The sequence below is a fragment of the Tamandua tetradactyla genome, chromosome 1, assembly GCF_023851605.1.
Source record: "Tamandua tetradactyla isolate mTamTet1 chromosome 1, mTamTet1.pri, whole genome shotgun sequence".
Lineage (NCBI taxonomy): Eukaryota > Metazoa > Chordata > Mammalia > Pilosa > Myrmecophagidae > Tamandua > Tamandua tetradactyla.
Genome location: NC_135327.1, coordinates 138,934,839 through 138,952,353, shown reverse-complemented (window position 1 = coordinate 138,952,353; position 17,515 = coordinate 138,934,839). Strand labels below are relative to the sequence as shown.

General features: G+C 34.9%; 1 protein-coding gene and 1 long non-coding RNA gene across 7 annotated transcripts in view; both read right to left on the bottom strand.

Annotated features, from left to right (window-relative positions):
* MAGI2 (membrane associated guanylate kinase, WW and PDZ domain containing 2) overlaps positions 1-17,515 on the bottom strand; it is a 1,430,555-nt gene that overhangs the window by 902,551 nt on the left and 510,489 nt on the right. The gene's annotated exons all lie outside the window — the stretch shown is intronic.
* On the bottom strand, positions 1,660-5,752 carry LOC143686665 (uncharacterized). The gene is made up of 2 exons (XR_013177267.1): positions 2,832-5,752; positions 1,660-1,838 (listed from the first exon to the last, which is right to left on the bottom strand). It is a non-coding gene; the product is annotated as an uncharacterized LOC143686665 (long non-coding RNA).

The following is a 17,515-nucleotide window of genomic DNA, read 5'->3' as shown; positions in this document are numbered from 1 at the left end:
GGCAAGTGTTTAACATCTAGAATGTATAAAGAAATCTTACAACTCAACAACAAAAGACAAACAACACATTTTAAAAAAGGACAAAAGGTTTGAGTGGACATTTTTCTTAAGAAGATATACAAATGGCCAAAAAGCATATGAAAAGATAACTCAACATTATGAAAATATAAATCAAAGCCACAATGAGATACCATTTCACATCCACTAGAAAAGACGCTACTTTAAAAAAAACCTGAAAATTGCAAGTGTTGGAGAGGACATGAAGAAATAGGAACACTCATTCATTGTTAGTGGGAATGTAAAATGGTGCAGTCACTGTGGAAGAAGGTTTGGTGGTTCCTCAGAAAGTCAAGGATAGAAATATCAGATGACTCTTCAATCCCACTTCTGGGTATATATGCTCCAAGGAATTGAAAGCAGGAACTCAAACAGATATTTCCACATTGATACTCATGACGGCATTATTTGTAATTTTCAAAAGATGGAAGAAACCAAATAATTAATCAACAGATGAATGGGTAAACAAAATGTAAGCATATATACAATGAAATAATATTAAGTCATAAAAATCAATGCAGTTCTGATCATGCAAAAACATGGATGAACCTTGAAGACATCATGTGGCATGAAATAAGCCAGACAAAAGAGGCAAATATTGTATGATCTCACTGACAAGAAATAATGAGAATAAGCAAACTCATAGAGTCAGAGAGTAGAATACCGTTTACCAGGGGCTGGGATGGGAGTAGGAATTGGGGATTTAATGTTTAATTGCTACAGAGTTTCTGTTTGGAATGATGGAATGTTGTGGTAATGGATGGTGGTGATGGTAGCACAACTTTGTGAATGCAATTATTACCACTGGATTATAGATTTGAATATGGTTAAAGGGGAAATTTTAGGCTGTATTTATGCTACTGGAATTTTAAAAAACTGTATAGGAATGTACAACATAAGCTGTGAACCCTAATGTTATCTATGCACTATAGTTAATAGTATAATCATGATAATATTGTTTAATCAACTGTAACAAAGATACCGCACTAAGGTAAAGGTTAATAATAGGGGAACTGTGTATTTGAGCAGAATAGATGGGAATTCTGTATTTTCTGCATGATTTTTCTGTCTACAACTTTTCTAATGAAAAGAAAAGCAAAACCAAAACAATCCAAAAGTCCACATAAATTTATTGCCAATTCTGGAGGTCAAACGTGAAATCGGTTTCACTGAGCTGTAACAGACAATACTTCAGGAGGGCTGGTCCCTGTGGAGACTCTCAAAGGAGATTCCCTTTCCTTTTTTTTTTTTTTTCAGCTTCTACTGGCCACTTGCATTCCTTGCCTTGTGGCCCTTCACCCATCTTCAAAGCATATCACCCCGATCTTTGTTTCCGTCATCACATCAGCTTCTCCTCTGACTCTGAGTCCTTTAGTGTGTCTCTCAAAAGGACTCTGTGATTACATCGGGCACACCCAGATAATCTGGGCTAATCTCCCCATTTTTATGCCCTTAACTAAAACCGATTTTTCCCTATTAGGTAACATATTCAGCATTTCTGGGGATTAGGATGTGGACATCTTGGTGGGAACCATTGTTCCTCCCACCACAAAGGCTAAGAACCATATTAGACCCTCCAATATCTACAATACCAGCCCAAAGTAAAAACAAGTTTAATTTATTAAGTGAGTGTTCTTATCCAGTTCTTCAGGCTCTCCTGTCAGAGCAGTCTGTTCTTTGATCCTGGGGATGGAGTTTTAATCTTCTGTCTGGTAGTGTTCCTGACACTGGATGATGCTCATTCTAATTGTTAGATAAATACCTCTCACTAATAGGGAAAGCTGTGTGTCAAAGAGAAAAATGTTTAGCAGTTTATCATAATTTCACAGGGTTTCCATTTTCACAGACCAAAACATCAGTCTTGAACAATTCAGGAAAGCAGAAGCAAACAACTCATTATGGCTAAGGCAGCTCAATAAATATTTTGTGACCATCTATTACAAACTTAGAATCACTTAAAAGGTTAAGCTTTCAAAACAATTCCATTCTCTAAATGCATCAAGCATGCTTGAAAAGGGTTGTAGTAACTATTTTTCTTCAGTTCTTTGATGAGCTCGCAAACTTTGAATCATCCCATTGATTATAGTTCATCAGTATCTAGAAAAATAATGCTAATGAGAAATTTAAAAAGCGAACAGCAGGTGCATCTCTATCTCTGCTTGAAGATCTTAGAGAAGCACAAACATGGTCTGATTCAATGGGTTAATCTTGACTTTTTCTTACAAATGCCCCACAAAGACTAGAAATGATATTTAGAGACCTCCCGTAATTATAAATATGGACTCACTGCATGGTATATTAAAGTTTTCTTAAAAACATAAGAAAAATGCATTGCTTTTAATTCATTATTTAAAATTTATGCTAATACATAATTTTCTTTCATGATCTCTCAATATGTACTGAAATCCTCTTAATTATTTTTCCATGACAATAGGAGATCCTAATGGGATCCCTTCACCTTCATATTGTTGCCTCCTATTGTCCTCACTCAAGAACTCAAGGTGGGAAAAATGGGGTTGAAGGTTTTGAATGAGCAGTTAGCACAAAAATAAAACATTTAGGGATAAGAATTGAAACTTTGCGCAAAATGCCATGGCCAACATGAATCTCTATTTTCTATATAAGAAGATGGAAAAGTATTATCCTCCTTTCAGGCAGTAGTAGAAGAAAAGTGATCAAGAAGTATTTGCACTATTAATGCTGAAGCAATGACTGATGAGTGGGGAAAATACCCATAATATAAAACCAAACACACAAACAAAGCTATTGCCTACTTCAGAGATGTAGAATTGTGACTGGTCAGACTAGGATGGCCATTGGTGAAGAGTGGTAGTCATTCTTGTATGCAGCTGCAAAAAGCTGATGATCATAGAGTTTAGCTGATTCAATAACTGGATTTGATTATGAAAAATGGAAGCATGAGATATGTTTAAGATGTGTAGTAGACATTACCACTGTATGCGATATCTAAGTCACTTCTCCCTTCTGGAATAAGCAACATCACAATTACTTGTTGCCATGAAGTTCACTGTGGCAACATGACATACCTTGCCATTAAAATAATTAGTAGAAGTGATATGTGTTATTTCTGGGCAAAAGGATTTAAGAGCCAGAATACAATTCTCCCGGCTCTCTTCCTGTTCTATTGCAATAAGCAACCAAGTCCTAGATGGTAGGACTGCTGTGAAGCTGGGTCCCAGAATGAAGCTCATGTTGGAGCGGATCCCCCATCTAAACATGATGAAGATCAAGAGGGAGTGAAAAATAAAGCTGTGCTGTTTAAGCCTTTGAGATTTGGGGGTTGTCAACCTCATAATAAGCCTTATCTTATCCTTTCGATAGAGAAAGACTCAACAATTTGTTTTCCCAAGTATATTGGTAAGTTAGATAGTAGAAGGTATGATAGAAAAAGCAAGAAGAAAGGAATTAAAGATTAAAATAAGGGAAAGAATTATATTAGAAATACGGGGTAGTATTCTATGCTTGCAAGTTGTCACTTCAAAACAACAAAACTATGACTTTTTCCTTTTTCTGCATTCTAAATTCTAAATTGTTTTTTTAATGCAATTCATTGAGATATATTCACATACCATACAATCATCCAAAGTATACAATTGGTGGCTCATAGTATCATCATATAGTTGTGCATTTATCACCACAATAAAATTTAGAACATTTTCATTATTAAAAAAAAAAATTAAAATGACCATCTAAAACATCCCATATTCCTTGTTCCCCCATTATTTATTTATTTATTTGTCTTTATTTTCTTACTCATTTGCCCACACATTGGATAAAGGGAGTGTCAGTCATGAGGTTTTTCACAATCACATGATCACACTGTAAAAGCCAGGTAGGTTATGCACTCATCATCAAGAATCAAGGCTACTGGATTGCAGTTCAACAAGTCCTAGCCATCTTAATACACTAGAAACTAAAAATGGAATATCTATATAATGCTTAAGAATAACTTCAAGAATGAGCTCTCAACTCTAGTTGAAATCTCTTAGTCATTGAAGCTTAATTTTGTTTCATTTCTTTTTCACCTCTTTTGTCAAGAAGGTTCTTAATCCCATCTAAATAAAAAAATTTAAAAATCAAAAGCTAAAGTTTTTCAATTTTAAATATCTAAATGTGATCTAATTCAAAATTTGTCTAGACATATCTAAACCATCTATTGAACATTACTTTTATGCAGGCTTTAAATGAAGGCTTGACTCACCACTATATAAATTAGTTGGAAATTAACAATTTATTTTATGCCAAAGTACATAGTTTTAATTGACAAGTTTCTATATTCAGGCTGACTGAATTTCCCTAGTTGTCTTTCATACAATTAAAAGAGATACTTATGAAAATCACCATAATGAGTAAATAATTGCCTGTTGCTAAAAATTACTCTACTGGTTTATTTGAAAGGTACAACTTGGGTTGAATCTCCTCTCCCAAAAAAGTTTTTAGGCATAAAATTGTACCATAAATGTATATAGGCAGGAAAGACTTTTACTTATCAACATTACTTTAATTTTTAATACCCATATTATAATGAACAGTCTTCTTAATTGAACTTCATTTTGCTAGTTTGCATGCTGTTTCAGTTGAATTTGCTTACTAAATTTATAATTCTTTTCTTCCTTTAAAAGCATATGATTTTATATTCATTGATCACAGATCAAAAGGTTTAACTTTGAATTGAAAAACTGAAAGCCTGAAGAGAACAAAAGACACTAGATCCTTATTTCTATATATGCATGCTTAAACAGAAGTAGAAGTAAAGAGACAAATGGAAATGTATGGCATTTTAAAATTCAGACCACATACTACTTTTTATGTTCATCTGACAGATTTAACTGAAAATTATAAATAAGGAATGGAATGACTATATATAACATCTCCTAGAGAGCCCTTCTTATTTATGTATTCATTTTGGATGGGAAGTTGATATTGAAATTAGTATAAAAAGAAAAAGAACAACAAATCAGCGAGTAAATTGTCATTTCTTTTGTCCTTTTCCAAGCCACATGTGTGAATTTTCAAGGAATAACATAACCAGAAGAGTCAAAGGCCAGAGACTATCTGTGAGCTTTAAAGTTTTGCCAGTTGGTACAAAGGAGACCATTAGCTTTGAGTCTCTCTTGAATGCTCTCAAGTCTGGCCTGACCTCTCATTGAGGTATGCTATAATGTTCCAAAAATGCTCATTACTGTAACAACCATGTCCAAGATAAAAGAGACATCCCAATTTGCTGAACTTTCCTATTAAATGAAGAGCTGTCTTTTCTACAGATAATTATTTTATACACTAAAATGAGTAACTATCAAGTCTTCACTTGGGATTCTCTAAGTTGAATCAAATGCTGTGTCTACAAAATGGCAAGTGTCCGAATTATATGGGCATTAATTATTAAGCGAAATAAATAAAAATCAAATAATTAAGCATTCAACAAAATATGTGAGAAAAGTGACAGGGAAATGAAAGTTGAATAGAGGAATTTATAATGAGAGCGAGAAATAAAAATTGAAAAATAGAAAATTCAAAAATGAAAATGATTATTTATTGAATGCTTATTATATGGCACCATCCTAAGTATTTTGCCCGTTTTAAATCATTTATTTCCCTTGAAACCTCAATGAGGTAAGAATGTAAACATGCACATGAATTCATAAAACGAATATAATTGCAGGAAAACTTAAAATAATATGTGGAAAGCATATAGAAAAAAATCCAAGAATAAATAAATGAGTAATAAGTTAAACAACCAGTTTGCAACTTTTTAATAAATTATATTCAACTACTACATTTGAAAAGCTGATGCTATATATTTTGATGTCAACAAAAACTTGAAAAAGATAGCAATAAAATTAATGATATAATCCATTTCTACTGATGAATGCTCATACTAAATCCAAGTTAAAATTAAAAAATTACCATGATTATAGCTCAGGAATTCTGAAACTATGTTAGGTGTATTCTAGGATTGAATAAACAAATATAATATTATAGGTAAATAGAGGCAAGTTTCTTATTTCTATTATCAAAACATGTTACAAATAAGGAAAGTGGGAAGCTAGAGTAACTCTGTGTCATTGGATTGGAATCAGAGCGCTCATATTAAAATCATGTTAATAAATATGCTAATAGATGGATGGCTATAGAAATATAGATGAATGCATGTGTGTTCAAGTATACATACACCTATTTCGTAGCTCTATCCACTGAGAAGGCCTAGAGCAAAGATACCATGTTTCTTAGACCAGTGAGTCTTAGCTTGTCTATCTACTATGACAAATATCACACAATGGGTTGGCTTAAACAATGGGAATTTATTGGCTCATGGTTTTTAGACTAGAAGAAGGCCAAAACTAAAGCATCTGCAAGGTGACGCTTTCTCCCCAAAGATGGTAATATTCTAGAGCCGGCTGCCAGCAATCCTTAAATTTCTGTGGTTTGTATACCTGCCTCATATCACATAGACATGTCTTTTCTTTTCTCTCTTTTTTTTAAAAATGCAATTGTATTGAGATTTATTTACATCCCATATAATCATCCAAAGAATACAATCAACAACTCACCAGTATCATCATATGCCTGTGCATTCATCATTGCAATCAATTTTTCATTACTTCATAAACAATTAAATAAGAATAAAAACAATAAATATAAGAATAAAAATACAAGTGAAAGTGAAAAAGAACACCCAAAACAGCCCATACATCTGTTTCCTGTATTATTTATTTATTTATTGTCTTTATTTTCTTATTTATCTGCCCATACTCTGGATAAAGGGAGTTTCAGTCACAAGATTCTTACAATCACACAGTTACACCATAAAAGCTCTATAGTTATGCAATCATCTTCAAGAATCAAGACTACTGGATTACAGTTCAGTGGTTTCAGGCATTTCTCTCTAGCTGCTCTAATGCACCAAACACTGAAAAGGGATATCTATATTTTGCAAAAGAATAACCTCCAGAATGACCTCTTCACTCTATTTGAAATCTCTCGGCCACTGAAAAATTTATTTTGTTTCATTTCTCTTTCCCCTTTTAGTCAAGAAGTCTTTCTCAACCCTAGGATGCTGAGGCCAGACTCATCCCCAAGCATCAGGTCCCAAACTGTCAGGGAGATTTACATCCCTGGGAGTCATGTCCCACATAATGGGGTAGGTAGTGATTTTACCTGAGGAGTTGGCTGAGAGAAAGAGGCCACATCTGAGCAACAAAAGAGGTTCTCTGAGGGTGACTCTTAGACATCACTATAAGTAGTCTTAACTTTTCCTTTGCAAGAATAAGTATTATGAGGGCAAGCACCAAGATCAAGGGCTTGTCCTATTAAATTGGTAGTCCCAGATGCTTGCAAGAATATCAGGTCTTCCACTGGGGTAGTTTAATATTTCCACATTTTTCCCCAGTCCCTCAAGGGGACTTTGTAAATACTTTTTAATCTTCCCAGATTACTCTGGGATGTATAAGGGAATCACACTAAGCTGTACAAACCAACGAGATCTCACTCCCTGTTCAAAGCTCTGTATAATTATGGTGTTTGAATAAACTGGCCATAAAGTTAAATTAGACGGTGTGCTACAGAAAATATAAATTTTACACCCAATAACCATCTCTTCCTATGGTCTCCTCCAGAAGTTGAATGAAGTTTTTAAATACAGTCATCCTTTACCCTGTATTCTGATTTACCTTGGTCCTAACCAGAAAAGTTTCATTCATATCTCTAAATGAAGTCTGATCTCTTTTTCAGCTTTTTTAGCAGTTGCTGTATCAGATGATGACTTTCATAGCTGTAGAACTCTGGCTCTGAGTCTGAGGTGTTACATAAATAACCGAAGTTCCAGGGAACAATCAGTTATACACAAGAGCTCAGTATCTCAGAATTCAGAAATAACAGTTACAACTCAGGAATAGATGTGACTGCTGTAAGAGTTTACAATCTAGGAACCTTTACAGTACCCCTTCACCTGATAACCCATGCTCTTGAATTCAATCTCAAAGTTTGCAAATTGAAGTTAATCCCTATTAGTGAGGCATTATAATAGTTGTCTTTTCATTCCTGGCTTAATTCACTCAACAAACTGTCCTTAAGGTTCATTCATTAGTTGCATGCCTCACAACTTCATTCTCTCTTGCATCCACTCAATATTACATTGTCCAGAGCTCACCTTGCATTCATCAGTCGATGTACCCTTAAGCCTAAGGGTACCTCCATCCACTGCAAATTATGAATATTGCCACCATAAACACCAAGGTGCAAATGTGCATTCCTACCCCTCCTTTCTGTTTTTCCAAGCATATATCTAATAATAAGGTTGCAGGATCATGTGGTAACCCTATATTTACCCTCCTGTGGAACCACCACACTGCCCTCCAGAGGGGCTGCAACATCCTACTTTCCCTACCAACAGTGAATATGTACATCTCTCTACAATTTCCCAGGCACAAATATCTGTGTTTATTTTTAAGCAGTTTTATTCACACATGATACAATCCATCCTAAGTAAAGAATCAATGATTCCTGGTATAATCACATAGTTATGCATTCACCATCACAATCTCCTCTATGAGGGCATTTCCATTTCTTCCACAGTGAAGGCAGAGGAAAACAATGAAGAATAAAGAATAAAATAAAATAAAATAGAATAAAAAGAAGGAACAACACCACCACTGAGAATCCCATTCCCCTCCCTTATATCCCCCTCTTACTGATATTTAAGTTTGTTATATCACATTTGTTACACTTAATGGAAGCATAATATAATGTTACTGTTAACAAAGACCGTGGTTTGCATTGATTGTATTTTTTTCATATAATATCCCACTTCCAACACCTTGCACTGTTGATATTCGTTTGTTTTCCCTCATGCAAAAACATTGTTATATTTGCACATTTAATCAACATGATTGTCCACTCAGGTTTTCCTAAGTTTTGCAGTCCCAGTCTTTATCTTCTACATTTCCTTCTGGAGTCATACATGCGCCCACTCCTCTGCTTTCAACCATACTCACACTCACCTTCATTCAGCATACTGACAATATCATGGTACCGTCAGATAATATGGTGCTCTTTCTGGATCTTTATAAGAAATCCTGTTGAACATTCTGTACTCTTTCAGCATCAAATGCCCAATCTCTACTGTCTTTTTAATCTCTTGATAGCATGTGTTCTCAATTTTAACTTTCAAAGTTTGCTCATTAATGTTAGTTTATATTAGTGAGACCATACAGTATTTGTCCTTTTATTTCTGGCTAACTTCACTCCACATAATACACTCAAGTTTCATCCACATTTTTGCAATGCTTCATGGCTTTATTCTGATACATTATATCCTGTCTGTTTGGTTTTTTTTTTTGTCTCTTTTTACCCTTACTGATAGTCTTAATTTCTATAGCCTTCTTCAGACCTCTCTTTCCTGCCTTTTCCTATCTGTCTGAAGTACTACTTTTAGTATTCCTTGTAGAGCAGGTCTCTTGTTCACAAACTCTGTGTCTGTTTGTCTGAAAATATTTAAAAATCTCCCTCTATTTTAAGGGCACTTTTGCCGGATATAGAATTCTTGGTTAGTAGTTTTTCTTCTTTCAGTTAACTTAAACATGTCATACCACTGCCTTCTCACCTCCATGGCTTCTTCTAATGAGGCTGCACAAAATCTTACCAAGCTTCTGTTGTATGGGATGGATGTTTTTCTCTTGCTGCTTTCAGAATTCTCTCTTGTCTTTGACATTTGACAATCTGATTAACAAGCATCTTGGAGTAGATCTCTTCAGATCTATTCTGTTTAGGTATGCTGAGCTTCTTGGATCTCTAATTTTATGTACTTCATAAGAGATGGGGAATTTTCAGTGATTATTTCTTCTACTATACATTCTGCCTGTTTTCTTTTCTCCTTCTGAGACACCTGTAGCATATATATTCATGCACTTCATGTTATCATTCAGTTCCCTAAGATCCTGCTCATATTTTTCCATTCTTTTCTTTATCTTTTCATTTGTGCCTAGAATTTCAGGTGCCCTCTCCTCTATCTCACTAATCCTTTTTTTTGCCTCTTCAAATCTGCTGTTTTTCTCCATTGTGTTTTAATCTCTTCTATTGTGTCTTTCATTCCCATAAATTTTGCCATTTCTTAATTGAAAAATCTTCAAACACATACATTCCATACTTGATGTACAATCAATGGCCCACGTAGTTGTGTATTCATCACAGTGGTCATTTTTTAGAACATTTGCATCAATCCAGAAAAATAAACAAAAGGAAAACGAAAAAACTCATATATACCATATACCTTACCCCTCCCTCTCATTGACCATTAGTATTTCCATCTACCCAATTAATTTTACCCTTTGCCCCCCTTTATTCATTTATTTTTATCCATATTTTCTTACACATCTGTCTATACTCTGGATAAAAGGAGCATCAGATACAAGCTTTTCACAATTACACAGTCACATTGTAAATGTTAAATCTTTATACAACTGTCTTCAAGAACCAAGGCTACTGGGACACAGTTCAACAGTTTCAAGTACTTACCTCCACTCACTCCAATACATCATAAACTAAAAAGGAATATCTATATAATGTATAAGAATAGCCTCCAGGATAACTCTCAGCTCTCTTTAAAATCCTCAGCCACTGAAACTTTATTTTTTCTTATTCCTCTCTTGCCTTTTTGTAAGGAAATCTTTCTCAATGCCTTGATGCTGGTTCCCAGCTCATCCAGGATATCTGTACCACACTGCCAGGAAGATTTACACTCCTGGGAGTCATGTCCCACGTAGGAGGGAAGGCAGTGAGTTCACCTGCCAAGTTGACTTAGAGAGAGAGGCCACATTGAGCCACAGAAGAGGTTCTCTGGGAGTGACTCTTAGGCATAATTTTAAGTAGGCTTAACTTGTCCTTTGCAGGAATAAATTTCATTAGGGGTGACTCTCAAGATCAAGGGCTTGGCCTATTGATTCGTTGTCTTCACTGCTTGTAAGAATATCAGAAATTATCCAAATGGGGAAGTTGAATATTTCTTCTTTTTCCCCATCCCCCAAGGGGACTTTGCAAGTACATCTTTATTCACTGCCCAAATTAATCTCAAATTATTCCAGGCATCATATTAACCTGGATAAACCAACAAAATCTCATGCCCTATTGAAGATTCCATATACTTATGGTGTTCAACTAAACTACCATACAAGTTAAATTAGGAAACGCACTACCCAAAATATAAAATTTGCACCCAATAAATATCTCATGCTTTAGTCTCACACAGAAGTTGAAGTTTTAAAATATGGATGATATCATCCTTTACCCGGTATTCTTGTGTACCTTAGTCCTATCCAGATCAGCTTCATTCACATCTCTACTTGAAGTCTGATCACTTTTTCAGTTTTTTATATAGTTTCTATATGGGATATTATTGACTTTGTTAGCTTCAGAGCTCTAACTCTGAGTCTCAGATGTCACATAAATACCTGAAGCTTCTGGGATTGGCCATGTTATATACAAACAGTTCAGTATCTCAGAATTTAGAATAAACAGTTACACCTCCTGAATATATGTGACTGCTGTAAGTGTTCACAAACTAGGACCTTTACAATAGACCCCAACTTGATAACCCATGCTCTTGACTTTAGTTCACAGAGTTTTTATATTATGGTTAGTCCATATGACTGAAGCATGACAATTTTTGTCTTTTTGTTCCTGAAATTTCATTCAACATACAGTACTTAAGGTTCATTCACCTAGTTGCATGCCTCACAACTTCATTCCTTCTTACACTGGTTTAGTAGTCCATTGTATGTATACAGGATAGTTCCCCCTTCCATTCCTCAGTCATTGGACCCTTAGGCCACCTGCATTCATTGTGGATAGGGAATACTGTCACCCAACACCAGTGTGCAAATGTCCATTCGTGTCCCCACACTCAGTTCCTCCAGGTATATACTGAGTAACAGGGTTTCAGATCATAAGGCAAATCCACCCCTAGCCTCCTGTGGAAACACCACACCGTCCTCCAAGGGGCTGCACCTCTTGTTTTCCCTACTGACATTGAATAGGTACATCTCTTTCTCCACATTTTTTCTAGCACTTGTTTCTCTCTGTTCATTTCTAAAATTTTTATTCACACATCATACATCCAACCTAGTGGATAGACATACCTTTGCCACCATACTGTATCTGAAGGCATTTCCTTTTCTTTCACAAAGAATTCATACCCCTTTCACATCCCACCCCCCCAACCTATTGACATTTAGTTTTGGCATAATGCCTTTGTTATATTCAGGGGAAGTTTATTACAATGTTATGGTTGACCATAAATTGTAGATTGCATTGACTGCACTTTTTCAAATATACCATCAATTTTCAACACACTGCAATATTGACATTCATTTGTTCTCCCTCATGCAAAAACATTTTTTAATTTGTATGTTTAATCACCACCATTGTCCACTCTAGGCATTCCTTAATTACACCCAGTCTTTATCCTCTATCTTTTTTCTTCTGGTTTCATACATGCTCCCAGCCCTCCCCCCTCTATCATATTCACATTCAGCATACTTATTTTATTGTGCTACAATCAGGTAGTATTATGCTACCCATTTCTGAATTTTTACAATTAGCCCTGCTGCACAATTTATATTCCTTCAGCACCAAATGCCCAATCTCTATCCTATTTCTATCTCCTGATAACCTTTGTTGTTAATGTCAATGCTCCAGGTTCATTCATTAATGTTAGTTCATATCAGTGAGACCACACATATTTGTCCTTTTGTTTCTGGTTAATTTCACTCAGCATAATGTCCTCAAAGACCATCCGCATTGTTACATGCTTTATGACTTTATTCTGTTTTACAGCTGCATAATATTTCATTGCGTGTATATACCACAATTTGTTTAGCCACTTATCTGTGGATGGATATTTGGGCTGTTTCCTTCTCTTGGCATTGAAAATAATACTGCTATAAACATTGATGTGCAAATGTCCATTTGCATCCTTGCCCTCATGCCCTCTGAATACATACCTAGTAATGGGATTATTCAACCATATGGCAATTCTATACTTAGTTTCCTGAAGATCCACCAAACTGCCTTCCAGAGTGGTTATACAATTTAACATTCCCACCAACAATGGGTAAAGGTGCCTCTTTCTCCATACCCTCTACAGCACTTGTCGTTTTCGGCTTTTTTGAAAATGGCCTTTCTAGCAGGTGTCAGATGATATCTCATTGTGGTTTCGATTTGCATTGCCCTGGAAACCAGTGAAATTGAGTATCTTTTCATGTGTCTTTTAGCCATTTGTATTTCCTCTTCTGAGGAGTGTCTGTTCATGTCTTTAGCCCACTTTTTAATTGGGCTGTTTGTCTTGTTGTTGAGTTGAAGAATCTTTTTATATATTCTAGATACTAAATCTTTATCTGATATTTGGTTTCCAAATACTGTCTTCCATTGTGTAGGCTGCCTTTTTACTTTCTTGACAAAGTTCTTTAATGTACAAAAGTGTTTAATTTTGAGGAGTTTCCATTTATCTATTTATTTCTTCAATGCTCATGCTTTGGGTATAAGAGCAGGGAAACTGCCTCCTATTACAAGTTTTATAAGATATTCCCCTACATTTCCTTCTAAAAGTTTTATGGTCTTAGATCTAATGTTTAGATCTTTCAGACATTTTGAGTTAATTTTTGTATAGGGTGTGAGATATGGATCCTCTCGCATTCTTTTGCATATGAATATCCAGCTCTTCAAGTACAATTTTTTTAAACAGGCTGCTCTATCCCAGGTGGGCTGGCTTGACCACTTTTCCAAAGATTAATTGTCCATAGATGAGTGAGTCTATATCTGAACACTCTATATGATTCCTTGGGCCAGTATATCTATCTTTATGCCACAGTTTTGACCACTGTAGCTTTGTAATATGCTTTAAAGTCAAGTAGCATGAGACCTCCCACTTCATTTTTCTTTCTTAAGATGTTTTTAGCTATTCAGAGGACCCTTCCCTTCCAAATAAATTCAGTTATTGGTTTTTCTATTTCTGCAAAGTAATTTTTCAGATTTTAATTTGTATTGCATTGAATCTATAAATCAGCTTGGGTAAAATTCACATCTTAACTACATTTAGTCTTCCAATCCATAAATACATTATGCCATTCCATTTATTTAGGTCTTCCATGATTTCTTTTAGCAATTTTATTGTAGTTTTCTGTGTATAGGTCTTTTGTATCCTTAGTTAAATTTCTTCTTAAATAATGTAATCATGTTGGCTATTATTGTAAATGGATTTTTTTTTCTTGATTTCCTTTCAGATTGCTCATTACTAGTGTATAGAAACATTATTCAGTTTTGGTATTGATCATGTACCCTACCACTTCACTATACTCATTTATTAGCTCAAGCAGCTTTGCTGTAGATTTTTCTGGATTTTCAACTTATAGTATCATATCATCTGTAAGTAGTGAAAGTTTTACTTCTTCCTTTCCAATTTGGATGCATTTCATTCATTTTTCTTGTATATTTGCTCTAGCTGGAACTTCCAGCACAAAGTCAATTAACAATGTTAACAGTGGGGATCTTGTCTTGTTCTTGTTTGTAGAGTGAAAGGTTTCAGTCTTTCCCCATTGAGGATGATGTTAGCTGTGGATTTTTCATATTTTCCCTTTATTACGTTGAGGAAGTTCCCTTCTATTCTTATCCTTTGAAGTTTTTTCTTCAAGAAAGGATGTTGACTTCTGTCAAATGTCTTTTCTGCATCAATCATGAGGATCATGTGGTTTTTCAGCTTCGATTTATTGATATGGTGTATTACATTAATTTATTTTCTTATGTTGGACCATCCTTGCATACTCGGAATAAATTCCACTTGGTCATGGTGTATAATTCTTTTAATTTGCTCTGGATCTGGATTTGATTTGTAAGTATTTTGTTGATGATTTTTGCATCTATATTCATTAAAGAGATTGGTCTGCAATTTTCTTTTCTTGTAGTATCTTTGGCTTTGGTATTAGGGTGATGTTGGCTTTGGTTGTTTTCCCTCATCGTCAATGTTTTTTGAAGAATTTGAGCAGGATTGGTACTAATTCTTTCTTGAATGATTAGTAGAATTCACATGTGAAGACATCTGGTCTTGGACTTTTCTTATTTGGGAGCTTTTTGATGACTGATTCAATCTCTTTACTTGTGATTGGTTTGCTGATGTGGTCTATTTCTTGTCAAGTCAATGCTGGTTGTCCATGCCTTTCCAGGAAGTTGTCCATTTCGTCCGTGCTGTCTAGTTTATTGGCATATAGTTGCTCTAGTATCCTCTCATTGTCTCCTTTACTTCTGCAGGGTTGGTGGTTATGTCTCCTCTTCCATTTCTGATTTTATTTATTTGCATACTCTCTCATTTACTTTTTGTAAACCTAGCTAAAGGTCCACTGATTTTATTGATTTTCTCAAAGAACCCACTTCTGATTTTGTTGATTTTCTCATTTTTTTTATGTTCTAAATTTATTTCTTCTCTAATTTCTGTTATTTCTTTCCCTTTGTTTGCTTTGGGGTTAGTTTGTTGTTCTTTCTCTAGTTCTCCCAAGTGAATAGTTAATTCCTCAATTTTTCCTGTTCCTTCTTTTTAAATTTAGGCATTTAAAGCAATACATTTCCCTCTTAGCACTGCTTTTTCTGCATTCCATAAATTTTGATAGGTTTTGTTCATTTCCACTTGCCTCAAGATATTTACTGTTTTTTCTTGTAATTTCTTCCTTGGCCCACTGGTTGTTTAGGAGTGCGCTATTTAGCCTCTATATATTTGTGAATATTCTGGCCCTCTGCCTGTTATTGCTTTCCAACTTCATTCCACTATTATCTGAGAATGTGTTTTGTATGATTTCAAACTTTTTAAATTTAATGAGACTTGCTTTGTGACCCAGCATATGGCCTATCCTTGAGAATGATCCATGAGCAATTGAGAAAAATAAGTGTTTGCTGTTGTGGGATGCAATGTTCTGTAAATGTCTGGTAAGTCTTGCTCATTTATTATTATTCATATTCTCTGTCTCTTTATTGATCCTCTGTCTAGATGTTTCATCCATTGATGAGAGCAGGGAATTGAGGTCTCCAATCTTTTCAGTGTTTCTAGTGTTTGCCTTGTGTACTTTGTAGCACTCTGAGTTGGTGCATAAATATTTATGATTCTTATGTCTTCTTGTTGAATTGTTCCTTTTATTAATAACATAGTGAACTTCTTGTCTCTTTTAATTGATTTACATTTGAAGCTTAATTTGTCAGATACTAGTATAGCTATCCCTGCTCTTTTCTGATTTTTGTTTGCATGGAATATCTTTTCCCAACATATTTTTGTCCTTAGGTCTAAAATAAGTCTCCTGTAGACAGCATATAGATGGGTTCCTTTCTGCCCCTCTATGTCTTTTGACGAGGGAGTTTAATCCATTAACATTTAGCGTTATTACAGTAAAGGCAATACTTTCTTCTACCATTTTGCCTTTTGGATTTTATATGTCATATCTATTTTTTTTCTCTTTTTACCTTTACTGATAGTCTTCATTTCTACACTCTTCTCTAGACCTCTCTTTTCTGCCTTTAATTATCTGCCTATAGTGCTCCCTTAAGTAGTTCTTGCAGAGCTGGTCTCTCCATCAAAAATTCTCTCAGTAATTGCTTGTCTGAAAATATCTAAATCTCCCCCTCATTTTTGAAGGACAATTTTTCTGGGTATAGAGTTCTTGTTTGGCAGTTTTTCTGTTTTAGAAGCATAAATATATCACACCACTGCCTTTTTACCTCCATGGTTTCTGCAGAAAAATCCACATAGTCTTACCAGGTTTCCCTTGTATGTGATGGATTGCTTTTCTCTTGCTGCTTTTAGAATTCTCTCTGTCTTTGACATCTGACAATCTGATTAGTAAGTGTTTTGGAGTATGTCTATTTGGATCTGGTCTGTCTGGGGTATGTTGCACTTCTTGGATCTGTAATTTTATTTGTTTTTCATAGGAGATGGGAAATTTAAGTGATTATTTCCTCAATTAACCTTTGTCTTGCTTTTCCTTTCTCTTCTCCTTTTGGGATACACACAACACATATATTCATGTGCTTCATGTTGTCATTCAATTTCCTGAGGCCCTGCTCATATTTTTCCATTTTTTTCCCTATATTTTCTTTTCAGTGTCAGATTTCACATGTCCACTCCTCTAGGTCACTACTCCTTTCCTCTGTGTCTTCAAATCTATTGTCGTAGGTTTCTGTTGCTTTTTCAATCTCTTCTATTACGCCTTTCATTCCTGTAAGTTCTGTGACTAGTTTCTTCAAACTTTTGATTTCTTCTTCTTGTTCACCCAATGTCTTCTTTATATCCTCCCTCAAATTATTGTTTTTATTTTTGATGAGATTTTCCTAGTGTGTTCAAACATTCTGAATTAATTACAGCTCCTGTATCTCATTTGAATGGTTAGTTTGGTCCTTTGACTGGGTCATA